Genomic DNA, 14281 nt, shown 5'->3' with positions numbered 1-14281 from the left:
AAACCAAGCTAATAATTCGAAGTTCACACACTTTTAACACCTATGTACATGCCACAAAACCAAACTTTTTAAATATTTAAAAGACTATCGAATCAACAATAGGGTAGTGTCAGCTTCTCATAGATCTGATCTACATGTTCTACAAGCTACCAATCTACAAGAAAGGAAAATTAACAAGGTAAGCATTTAAAAGGCTTAGTAAGTTCATAGGTATTTAAACAAAATCTTACATTAACTTTCAATTCAAACACAATAAGCTACTAGCTTGACATAGATTACCTAAACATGACAAATCACAACAACAACAATAAGGTGAGCTTATAAAGAATTCAAATCATATAGCAATATCAATCATATATCAACCCAATTCATGTCATTTTGAATATCACATTTTTAATCTCTATCAATGATTGTAGTAGGAAGAACATATGTTTTCTCCCTACTTATTGTTTAAATTGTTCCCATTTAGTTACCCTTAGCATACATTTTAGCATGCTTAGTTTAGTAAATTGCATTTTATAACTTAGTGAATCCTAGCCTATTTTATCTTTAATTTTGTTATCTTTCTACACTAATGTCACTACATGAGTTAAATCCAAATTGCGTCTAGAATTATCGTTGTAGTTAACAGATATCCACAATGTCACTGTACGAGTTAATTCCAGATGGTGTTCAAAATTGTTGCCGTAGTTGACAGCTGTTTGATAAGAGCCAACCATGAGTGAGCTATCCAGTCCAGTGTAACTACCCTGTACGAACAAGGACAGAAGAATCTTGGGAAAATGACACCTGTACTGTTGAGGAAAACATAAAAGGACAATGTCAGAAGAATGGAAGGAGGAGGAATTTTTGGTGGACCTTAATTTTCTTACCCTATTTTGAAGCTTGCGGCTATGGCAGCTTGAGCTTCCCTTGGGTGAGCCAACGTGAAGAATAATGTAGATCTACTCCTAACGAGGAGATATAAGTGCAGAACAAGGGGAAATGGGTAGATTCAATCGAGTAGCCTAGGAATAGTATTCACCATTCGATTCTTTCTCATTTCCTAAAAATGCTAGTGATTACTCTATGTTTTCAACTGTATGGAAGTAAAATGAATGATTTGTTGAATGTTATCTTATTAAATCTTATTTTTTTATTTAATCTTAGGGGTTTGAATGTTCTAAACATGGAAGTGTTATTGCAATCACTAACATTGGAAGGTGTAGTGACAGTTTGAGCTAATAAGCTTTTCAGTGGAAGTTGAGTAAGGACTAAAGGAATTTAGTCCATTAAAGCGTTACAGTCAGATCTGGTGTGTCACATTAATGCGTCGTTCAAAAGATTGGACTCATTGGGTAAAAATTTGTTTCCTAGTTTAACATTTACTTCTTTGTTATTTAAAATAAAATAAAAAATGTTTGTCTTGTTATCAGATATTATTTTAATAAGTTGGTTCTAAATCGCGAAAGCTTTTTAAATTCTATCGCTTAAAAACTCGTGTCTTTGAAAAAAATAGAAATTATTTTAAAACTAATCTTCTCCTAACTCGCAGTTTAAAATATCTAAGTAAAAAGCCCAATTAAAAATTTAAACCAATTTAAAGGCCTTATTACATAAACGAAACCCAACATATAATTTAAATTAGAATAAAAGCAAATGAGAGCTGCAGTGTTTGTGTGGCCATCTCCGAGTCCCTTGCAGCACCGAATCGCCTATGGCCGAGGATTACCTGTACCGTTTAAGGAGAGGTTGAGTTTATGAAACTCAATGTGAAATCCTCTATCAGTCAATCAGTATACAACATGCAATAGTAGTCTGGGCCTGAGCCCTATACAGTAACAGTACAGTATGGACCTTAGCCCATTATAGTTACAGTGTGGGCCTTAGCCCAATACAGTAACAGTAAAATGCAGTAATGCAACCCATCCCAATCCAGTCAACACACCACTGCATACCACCAGCACACCATGTGGGGATAAAATCGATCCACCCAGCCAACACACCAAAATCGCAGCAAAGCTACCAGTAATAATGATGCAGCAAAGCTGCCAGTAACAGCAATGCAGTAAAGCTGCCAGTAATAGTATATGTGGCAAAGCCACCAGTACAGTATACTTCCCCTATATCAGAATCCCAACCTCATGCAGTATGTCATGTCATAAATCATACTTGTATGCAGTATTTCATAGTCAGTAACAGTCATATATATATCATAGAGCAAATCGGTCATACACATGTTTCAACTCCTAGGGCTATAATAATTATTTTATCCTTCGGGGTATTTCGGTCATTTTATCCTTCAGGGGTATTTCAATCATTTTATCTTTCGGAGGTATTTCGGTCATTTTACCCTTCGGGGGTATTTCAATCATTTTACCCTTCGAGGGTATTTCAGTCATTTTACCCTTCGAGGGTATTTTAGTCTTTTTACCCTTCGGGGGTATTTTAGTCATTTTAACCTGTGAAGGTATTTTGATCATTTTATCCTTTGAGGGTATTTCGGTCATTTGACCCTTCGGGGGTATTTCGGTCATTTTACCTTTCGGGAGTATTTCAATCATTTTATCCTTCGAGGGTATTTCGGTCATTTTAGGCCCATTATGGCCTAAGCCCATGAAAACGCTAATGGAGGCCTCTAGAATCTAACACCATGTTTCATGGGCTCGGTTTACCACACGAGCGTTTGCACGCTCATATGGTTTCAGTGCCGTCTTTTTCAACTTTTCGACTTATGCCGATTTGTAGTTGAGAAAGGGTGTGATTACACACCTGTTTACGAGAAGAGTGTTATTTCCATGTACGCCCACCTAGAAACAAACATGACCCCAAAGTTAGTCCATTAATAGCTAGGGTATAAACGCCTTCTTATAACACTTAAACCAAAAACACCTTCCTACCTTGAAAGAACGTTGAGCACAAAGGTTGCATTTTTATTTCAGATCACCTACAAACCACCACTCCTCGAAGGAGATCCTAAGACCGCAACGAGTAACACCATAGGAAATAGAAAATCAACCATAAGCAATCAAATAGTAAAGAAGAAGAGTACTCGGTTATGGAAATAAGAAAACAAGAGAACAGGTTTACTCAAGTGAGGAGTATAACCACTTACGGATAGTCAGAAACCTGCAGCACAAGAACGACAACGTATAGAACAAAACAACTAATAAGTGATATTCGAAAAAGAGGAAAAAGAAGAAAGAAACCCGACAGAGACAAACTGATGAAAATAAAAGGTATTCGGCCAAAGAAAAAGGAAAGAAGAGAAGAGGAATTTGACCGACAGAGAAGAGAAGAGGGAGGGAGAGAAGAGGATTCGATCAACAAAGAGATATGGAAAAGAAAGAAGGAATAAGAAGAAAAGAAAAGTGCACAAACCCGAGACAAATTTTGACACCGAAAGCGAATAGATGAATAACGAAACTGGCCCAAAAACCAAATACCTTTAGTACTTAAAGGCCAAATTCGAAAAATGCTCCCCAAAAAGCTCTTCGAAATGCCGAAAGTAACACACTTTTTCTCCCTAGCTGAATTCTTAATGTTGTAATACCCCAAACGGCACACACTCCCCCCTCTCATCATATTCCTTAATTTTCTCCTAAGAATACTCCCCCTATCCCTCCTTAATTTTCTCCTCCAGTTTCTCCTCAACTTCCCTAACCATTTCATTAAAATTTTACAGAATTTCAGTCAAACTCCACCACCTCACAGCACAGGTGATAAAAATAAACACTCCACAATGCAGCTCAAGACTCGAACCTCAGACCTTAAGAGTACTTCACATGCCACTTACCACTAGATCAATAGGCTCTTTGTGTCATAAAACAAGCACAAATATTAATAAGGCCTATATACCAGCGTCCAGATTCATTTAAGGGAAAAAGTAAAAATTCTACAAAAGCCAAGACTTGAACCCAAGCTTCTCAAACACTCCCAAACACACTCAAAACACTTAGCCAATAAAGCAAACAAACAATTTTTGTCAAAACATGCAAAAATTAAAGACTTGAATTTTGAGGCGTTACATACTATACTTGCATTGACAATGTACGCTTGTAGGTGATTAATGTCGATCCCACAGGGATGGTTGTCTTATGTCTATTAATATCGGTGCAATAGCTAGATAGAAACAAGATAAATTGTGAGGATAGTTGTCGGAACAATATCTTGAAAACAATGAAATAAAATATGATGATAAACTGGGATCCCCAACATGAATCTTCAGCAGAATACTAAGTGTTCTTAAGGTATAGAAGATAGGCAATTTTCGACGCAATAAAATTAATGTATATCTTTCCAAATGCCACTATTTGGTTTAATCTGAGACTTAACCATGCAAATTAACCTCACCTTTCGATGGTAACAATGGGGCACTATTAAGAGCAAGTGGACTAAATTCCTTTAGTCCTTACTCAACTTCGGCTAAAAAGCTTATTAGCTCAAACTGTCACTGCACCTTCCAGTGTTAGTGACTGCAATAACACTTCCAGTTTAGAACATTCAAATCCCCAAGATTAAACAACAAAAATCAGATTTAATAAGATAACATTCAACAAAGCATTCATTGTACTTCCATGCAGTAGAAATCATAGAGTAATCACTAGCGTTTTCAAGAAATGAGAAAGAATTTAATTGAGAATACTATTCCTAGGATACTCGATTGGATCTACCCATTCCCCCTTGTTCTGCACTTATATCTCCTCGTCTAGAGTGGATCTGCATCAGCCTTCACGTTGGCTCACCCAAGGGAAGCTCAAGCTGCCATAGCCTCAACCTTCAAAATAGGGTAAGAGAATTGTGGTCCACCAAAAATTCCTCCTTCTTCCATTCTTCTCACGTTATCCTTTTATGTTTTCCTCAACAATACAAGTGTCCTTCTCTTAGAATTCTTCTGTCCTTGTTCGTACAAGGTAGTTACATCGGACTAGACAGCTCACTCATGGTTGGCTCTTATCAGATAGCTGTCAACTGCGGCGACAATTCTAAACTCCATCTGGAATTAACTTGTGTAGCGACATTATGGATATCTATCAACTGCGGTGACAATTCCACATGCAATATGGATGTAATTCAGGTAACGACATTAGTGTAGAAAGATAGAAAAATTAAAGATAAAATAGACTAGGATTCACTGAGTTATAAAATCAAATTTACTAAATTGAACTAAAATGTATGCTAAGGTAACTAAATGGGAACAATTTAAACAATAAGTAGGGAGAAAACATATGTTCTGTCTACTACAATCAATCAATTAAGGGATATTGAAATAATATATATTCATGCCGTTACTCCAAATCAACATTCAATTTTAGTTCAACACTTAATCATTTATACATCAAACTCATATCGTACACTGCTATCTTAATACCCCAATTGCTCATCCGAGTTCAAAATATTTACACATGTCAGGTTACCCATCCAGGCTAAACCTTTAAATTGATATCAAGTTACTCGTTTGAGCTAAGCCTGTGTTACAAATATATTCGGTATACCAAATGCTTGTCTTAGCTGAACATATATTCGTGTCGAGTTACCTGTCTGGGCTAAAAATTTATTGACACATTTGATTGCTTGCCCAAACTGAAAATATACATGTAAGGTTCTCTATCTGAGCTAAACCTTTAAAACGACATCAAGTTACTCGTCCGAGCTAAACCTATGTCACTTGTATCTTCGAGCCCGCAACAAATGATGGATCTTGGTAATCATTGGTAGCCAATCCATATGCATGTCTACAAGAAATTTACTAATTTCATTAGGGAAATTCCAACATATATGTTCACATTCATTTATTTACAATTTAGTCTAATCTTACCTTTTGTACCAAATTGTAAAAAATTCAAACTCAACTAAATATATGTATATTCAAACAATTTTAAATACATAAAAATTTTAACATAGTACACCATATGAACTTGATTAAATCAGTAGACAAGCTGAATTGTAAGGACTAATCAGTAATTTTTTCTTTTCCGATTATCCTCGATTTAATTTAAATCTCGATCTAAGCAATAATTCAATTTAATTTATCAATTCCATGCATCTTATATCATCCTATTATAAGCATATATTAGCTCAGTTTCATTATTCAAATGCTCCTAAAGTTTTGCCTTTTATCCAATTTAGTCCCTAAAACCAAAATTGTCATATGTTTCAAATTTGAGCTTCGATTTCGAAACCAATCTCAATTACATCCTTTTAAGGCCCTCTGCTATACATAATTACAAAAATTTCTTACCAATTTCAAAATATTTACACTTTAATCCCTATGTTCAAAACTAACAATTTTCACTTTACAAATTAGTCCTTTTTCATATCTAAGCTGAAATTCTAATCATTTAACACCAATTTCATCAAGAACTCATCAATGAAAACTTTTAGAAACTTTAACAGTTTTGCAAATTGGTACACTAGCTAGCTAAATCAAGCTCCCATGACCTTGAAAACAAAAAAGTTACAAGAAAAAGACTAAATTGAACTTACCAAATTGAAGTCGAAAGTTTAAAAGCTTTGAAACCTAAATTTGTCTTCTTTGTTTCGTGAAATGAAAAACATGACAAGAAAATGTTTGGTTTTTCTTTTATTTCAACTGATATACTTTAGTTAGTAATTAATTAATCTTAATTAATTAAAACTAAACATAGTTAACAACATTGGTGGACTAAAATTATCATCCACCACCGTTTTTATTAATAGAAAGGGTCCAATTGCTCATTTGGTCCTTTAATTAATTAAAATATCATAGTGATTAACTTTTACTACTTTTACAATTTAGTTCTTATACCTTAATTAACTATCTATTTAACAAAATTAAAGGATCAAACTTCAATTAAACTTTATACTAGCTTTGTAAATATTAAAATATAATATTTATGGACTCAATTATCATAAATGGAGTTCCGAACCTGCTGTTTTTTATACCACTGAAAAACAGGCCGTTACAAACCCGACATTGAGTAGGAAGAAATTCAAATAGCACCTGATTGTCCTTTGTGAACTTGGACACAGATAACAAATTCTTGGTTATGTCATGCCCAAAAAACAAAGATTGCATGTATAGTGGCCTAGAACGAGTAAGCAAAAATGACTATCTAGTATGAATACTAGGTTAAACATTGACTTACCAACATAAACCTTACTTGGACAATTGTAGGGTGCACTTTCTCCCATCAAAGTAGCTGAATGTGTGAGATGATAGGTTTTTTAGAATTAGGGTACCAAGCATTGCTCCAACAACTTCCAATGTAGCAATATAAGCTTAAGGACTAGAAATTGAATTGATAGAGGCTGAAGTAGGAGCACTCACAGGTGATGGTGCCTAAGAATGAGTGTTGGCACTAAATCAATTGGATCAAGATGGAGATGGACCAGGTGAAAACATTCAACTACCTTATGAACTTGCAATAAGTAAGGAATTAAAAATAGGCACAAATGGGTTGAATAAAGGCATCCAAGATTGCATTTGAGGCCTAACACCAAAATTACACATGTTTGTTTGAGATGGAAGCCTGTATGCAACACTCTTATAAGAAGCATGAAAGCGATAATAATAATGGTCAACAAGATGACCCATCTTACCACACAAATGACACTAGATTTGAGAATCGGAAGAACAACCATGCCCTCATCCTCAAAATGGAAGACAAGATCCAAGATGCGAGGGCACTGTCTTGTTGTTCAAACAGTACAAAATCAAGAATCTCCTTAGTCATGTCAGCTGCATCTTTAGTGAACTGTGGAGGAGGAACAATAGAAACATCAAGAAAACTCTGAATCTTGTAAGTTTTGAGAGCAAGAAGAACAAGATGATGCCACAACAAGTAATTAGAATCATGAAGAATGATGTTAATCTTCTTAGTTAAAAAGAGTAAACTATAATAAACACCATTGTTGTAAACAAAAAGCACCATAAGGTAGCAACAGAAAAGGGTGATAGGCTAGTGAGAAGAGTCATGAAACCCACATTCAATCAGAAAATCAAATTCATGAGGAAACAAAAGCTCTGATACCATGTGAAATTATAGTTATGAGCTATCAAAGTTTTTTGGCAACTAAGAAACTAACAAGAAAACAAGAATGCGCAAAAGAATATACTGAAAACAATAATATGAAAGACTTATCATTGATAAAAAATTTGCACAGCTTATATACATATTAGTAGTGGTTGATAACAGTATAACTGAAGTTAACAACCCTAACAAACTTAAACAACCCCAACAGACTTAATTGGTCTGCTTAATACTCTAATAGTGCTTGGGTGTTTGATCACCACTCATACGAATGAAGCACATTTCATAGAAAGTTGTTTACCTCTTCGGAGAGCACCCACGGCGAGAGGATTATTCATTGCCATCGGCGGTGAATACCCTGATCCCAACAAAAAAATAAATTAATTTTAATTTGGATGTTATTTGAACAAGCCAAAAGTCAACGATTAAATAGGCATCGACACAATTAAAGGTGTCCAATCCATATTAAGAAAATGTGAGTAATTATTGGGAGATATATTTTTTAGTTTTTTTTACATTTTATTTTTTATAAATTTTTTCGAGATTCATAGTTGCCTTTCTCAAGACCGTAATTTTTATTATTAAAATCCACATTCTCTTTCTAAAAAATGTAATTTTTTTTACCATTACATATAATACTTGGTGGTATATTTTTACATTCAAAATTCATCATAATAATTTTTTTAAAGATTAAAATGTAAGATTTTTAAGTCAGAGTGGATAATATCTCATCCAACCAATAGTAAATCTTATTTTAATTATCATTTGTAAAGATGCCCATTCAACCGTAAATTACTGTCGATTTAATTACAAAAAATTAAACCTTATCTCAACAAAATAGTTTTTAATATGAAATAAGGAACTTAACTTCATCTATAAAGAAAAAAATAGGTGATGACAAAAGTAACCACCTCGGCCACAAGTCTCAACCACCTAAATCATATTTATCTCCCTTAGTTCATCATACACGGCCACGTCTTAGAACAGCTGACATGAAACTTGATTTCCCTCACATTTAAATTTGTTTACAAAATGTGTTAACATCATTACCTATGGTTTAAGTATCTATAAATTTTCCTTTGGCTAATATAGTTGTGAAATATATTCATGAAGATTAGCTTTCCTAACACTTAAACTATTAGTATTTGATTATGCAAATAAGGACAAATTTTTGGGCAATAATAGCAAATAATATTGCAGCATACATCATCTGGTCGGCTACTTCTGTGTTCTCTGAAACCGATATTTGCATATTTTATGTACCTTTGGTACAGTTCACATCCAAATCATGGCTTTTAAAATAATCATAATCCAATGTCAAAGCTAATATAAAGTATATTCATTTAGTTTATCAAAGTTATGTAAGAAAAATAATTTAATTATTTTTTTCCTTTGAAGGATTCAAAGTTGTTTTGATTGGGGGTATATGTGAGGAGTAGACTTGTCCATGGGTCGGGCGGCCCGGCCCGACGGCCCGCCTGAAATATGGGAGGGTTCGGGTAAAAATATAGGCCCGAAATATGGGCTTGGGCAAAAAAATGAGACGGGCCGGGCCTCGAGCACCACTTTTTTGGCCCGGGCCCGGCCCGGCCAGGCCCGAATATAATAAATATATATTCTTTATTTTTATTTTTTAATTTTAAAATACTTTTAAAATATTTTCTTTTATTTTTTTATTTTAAAATAATTTTTTAATGTTTATTAAAAAATGGGCCGGGCCGGGCTCGGGCTTATGATATTTTTCCTGGGCGGGCCTGGGCAAAATTTCAGGCCCATATTTCGGACCGGGCCGGACCCGGGCCTAAGAGGCGGGCCGAAAATTTTTTCCGAGCCCGACCCGAACCCGGCCCGGCCCGGCCCATGGACAGGTCTAGTGTGGAGTCTATGCTGTCTATATATTTAACTTGTTTTTTAATATTAATTTTATCACAAGTTTTTATCACATATTTTTTATACAATACTTGAAATTATCTAGAACTTTTCTTTAACTTTTATATAGGAGGATAATGTGTTTTAGTGCAGTCAAACCATGTCCTACTGCATTAGCGATAATATCAATAGCAATCAAACTAAGACTCAATTGACGATATTTAACTTGTTAACTGAGTTAAGTCAAGAATATGATACAAAAAAATTCAAGAGAAGGATATTGATGCAAAGATTCATTTAAAATGTATTTAAATATAGACATTTTCAATTAATACATAATGCATTAATACTATATATAATATTATTTTTATTTTTTATAAAAAATCATTTATAAATTTTTTAACCATTATTAATTTAAATAATTATAAAAATATATCACTTTATTATTTGGATCGAATCTATAAATTAAAAATATTTTACACCTTCAAATCCAAGAACAATAGAGGTTGGAGTGATTTTTTCTTTTTTAAATATTTTTCTTTTTCTTTTTATTTACTTTACTTTGACATATCACTTTGAGATTGTACCACATCATCATCTGATTTTTTAAAAGAATCATATAAAAATTATTGTCATACCACCTCTGCATGTCACCCATGAGCCCACCTCTACAACACCTTTGTATTGTTTATGACACCATTGAGTATAGGCTACCTCTACTAGAGATGCCTAACGCTATTTAATTGTGATGGGATGGCCATTGATTGCCAAGCCACCTTACATTGTTATGTCACCAATCTATATGGTAACATCACCATCTCTATAAGGGAATAAGATGCAACCCTACCAACAACAAGATGCTTAAACATGGCATCTCTTATGTCTCATATATAAGCTCTCTTACTTAAAGGGGAGAGGGATTCAGATTTTTTTTCTCTCTTCCATTCAACCAAATTCCCTCTCCTCATTTCCATCTCTCATTCCTCCTGCCCTCCTCCACCACCTGATCACAACAGCTTTCTACCCATCTCAGTTAGCTTTTCTCCCTATTGATTCTCGATATCAACAATTGTTATGGTGAGCGTGGATGCTCAAGGCTAACCCAAATCAGTATCCCACCGTCAAATGAGAGAATCCACATCCCAAATAGTAACAACATGTTGGTCGCTTCTTGACGTACTAACGTCGAGAGTATGAATACTACTACTAAAATATGGAATTGAGGCGGTGTTTGTAAGTATACGGGTTAGGTTGTAATATAGTTTTACAACGAAGTCGATAAATACTCCGAGGATCATACCCAAGGGAGGTAAGTACTAAATTAATATTAACCTAAACATAATAGATCTAATTAGTAATCTAAATAAATTATTGTACGATGAACATAAAGTGAAAAATATTTATTTTTATAAGAACAAAAATAAACTTGAATAAAATAATAAAATAGGATAACTGAGATACTGAGTCAATCAAATCTAAGTATGGATGATTAGTTCGCTTCAGTGGTCATAACTAATTCCTATTTTGGGTTCTACACAATCAACTAGTCACTAACCTAGCAGGATCTCTCGATCTTCCACTAAGCTAATGGGTCGACAAGAATTACTTATCTATCAACCTCACAGTATAGACGATTCTGGTAAGGGGTTCACAGATAGGAAATACCAATTTTGGGATAATTCCCACCTAGATGACTTCTTAGGGTTGTCAGGCCTAGGGTTTAAGTTCTTTCTATCCTAAATAATTGATTCTCGAAGAAACCCTACATAAAAATTAATTAATTACACTTGCTAATCCCCCATAAGAGGATTAGTTCCTCATGGATCCCATAAACACCCTTGATGATGAAAATAAACATAAAGAATTAATCAAGAGTAAAAGTTTAAGAAGAATCTTGAATTTTATTTTAATGAAGTATAGAAATCCACAAAGAGTTGCTTTGAATCCACAAGTCAGATTCTCCGAAGAACAATAATGAAAAATGTACTAAAAATAAATCCTAAGTACAAAAGAAAACTAAAATTGAAAACTAAACTAAAAGGAAAATTCTAAGTTACAGAAGAGATCCCCTTTCAAGTATTTAATGAGCCTATTTATAATATTAGGTTTGGTTGTCGTCCTTAGCCCTAGTTTGGCTGACGTTCTTAAGTTAAAATACATTGTGCAGACCAAAATACCCCCAGCTTGTTAATTGTTCACGTACATGGTTAGTGTCGTGACATCCATTACCTATGTCGCGACATTGAAGGTAATTTTTTTAGCTCAGGTTTAGCTTCAAGGGTGTGTCACGGCATCGTCTAGCTATGTCGCGACACTCAAGGCAATATGGCTATTTTGACATTCTTCTTACTATGCTGCAACATTGTGACCAACCTCGAGTTATCATGCCTCCGAATGGTGCCCTACACACTCACCAAATATGTTAGTCTTCCCTTAGTCCTACTTCGACCCATAAGGTCATAAAATCGGCTCAAATCACACTTTTTAATTCAATTTAAACTAAAGTAGAAAAACTAAATAAAACATAATAAAGTTGTTCATATTCAAGCTCATTTAAGTATGAAACTAGTTTAATCTGCTACAACAAATTGCAACAGATCAGCTGTAAGAAACACAAACAATGACTAGCATCAAAAAAGCACAAGTTAAACAACTCAAGACCCCCAACATTAATATTATAACCTATACACACAATATTACCAGTTTCCACCACCTTAGTATTACAACCAATATCCTCAAAGCCAAGCCAAGCCAACCCCAAGGGATCAAAGTTCTCAAAATCCTCAATCAAGCTCTCAACAATTTATAAAAACTAAAAAAAATGAGTATTGGAAAAATTGTTACTATCATAGTAGAGACTTTACCAAGAGAAAAAAAAAACTTTTCCAAGAACAACAAGAATGATAGTGTGAGATTAATCAGAAGAATGAATGAAATGACAAGATTATTAAAGAACTAAGACCAGTCAAGGTTTCTCAAAGGCAAAATTCCCAAGAGCATGAAGATGAATGATAACTCTTGAAAGGAGTTATAATTCATGCCTTTAGATTAGGTCAATTGTCTGTACTTAAGTGAACTTAGTTGTATTTTAGGATATTATTTTAGCATTTTTAGAACATTGCATAAGAAGCTTGGACGGTGCTTAAATGTTATTATTTGTTACTTTTAATGGCATGTGGAAAGGTTCTGTTTGGTGGTTTAATAGGTACAAGATGTGGAGAAAGAAATAAAGAAGTTAAGGTTTACCGGGAAAAAGGTTGGACAAATTGTCGACTTGTATGTTGTGGCAATTCTAGGAAGATGATCGAGTCAACAGTCGACGCATACCAGTCTCAGCCCAACTCTACTTGTACCAGAAAAATTAGCCTAAAAAAGAGGAAAAAGGTAATGACATCATGGGTTGATAACCGCCAACCCTAAAGTAAGGGATTTTAAACCAAAAAGAAAATCTAAAAAAGAGGAGAAGATATCTTGGTTGTTGGATTTACCCTAGGGAAAAAGCTTATAAAAAGCTAAAGGAGGAAACCCAAAAAGATGAAAAAGTGTGGAGATCTATAGGAGAACTAGAGGGTAGCGGCTGAGTAGAGAAGGAAAGAAGAAGACGAAGGTAGTCCATCCCAGCCATCACAGGACACTGTACCGCGAAAGTGTGAATTGGACATGTGAAAGTTGTCTTCCAGACGTTCTTTTGTTGTTTGTTAATGTGTTCCCCTGTGAATTAATTTGATTGAAATGATGTTGAATGATATTTTGGTTTTAAATTTTATTTGCCAACCCGTGAGCTAAATCTCATAAGGTTGGAATTACTTGATGAAACCTTTATTTTTCTTTAATGATTGAAACATAGATCTAAATTAATTTATTGTTTCATTCAATTGTTTTTATTTCTAATTTGTATGCGTGTAATCCCTAGACATAGACGATTGTACAACATGCCTATAAACTAGTTTAATTTTGAAAAGGTTGGATTAGTTGGACCAAAATTGAATGATATGAGCAAGTACTCGACAGATACTTATAGTAGACTCTAGACATAGAACGACGTTCCTACAAAAGGAAATAATCCTGGGTACCGTATTAAAAGCCTATAGACATAGGCAAGGTAACTTGATTTTTTGCTCTCAAAAGAAGTAGGCCACTTTAGAACTCTTCTGAATAGTAGATTTAGTATGACTTTGCTAAGGAATTATTGATAGAAAGGGTAGATTCTTAGTAATTCCTACCTTTCATATCAACATCATATATCCCTTATCCCTTGCCATAGTATCTTTGCCATCACATTCTTAGTTGTTTACTTGTTCAGTTACATATTATTCATATAATCATTTTCTTAATTGCCATTGCATTTTTACTCTTGCATTGCCATAGCATTTTCAATTATTCATCAGTTACACATGTTGTTCACATTAATATACCTTTTT

The sequence above is a fragment of the Gossypium hirsutum genome, chromosome D12 (assembly GCF_007990345.1).
Source record: "Gossypium hirsutum isolate 1008001.06 chromosome D12, Gossypium_hirsutum_v2.1, whole genome shotgun sequence".
Taxonomy (NCBI): Eukaryota; Viridiplantae; Streptophyta; class Magnoliopsida; order Malvales; family Malvaceae; genus Gossypium; species Gossypium hirsutum.
The sequence above is the reverse complement of the archived record's forward strand: the minus strand, read 5'-3'. Positions refer to the sequence as shown.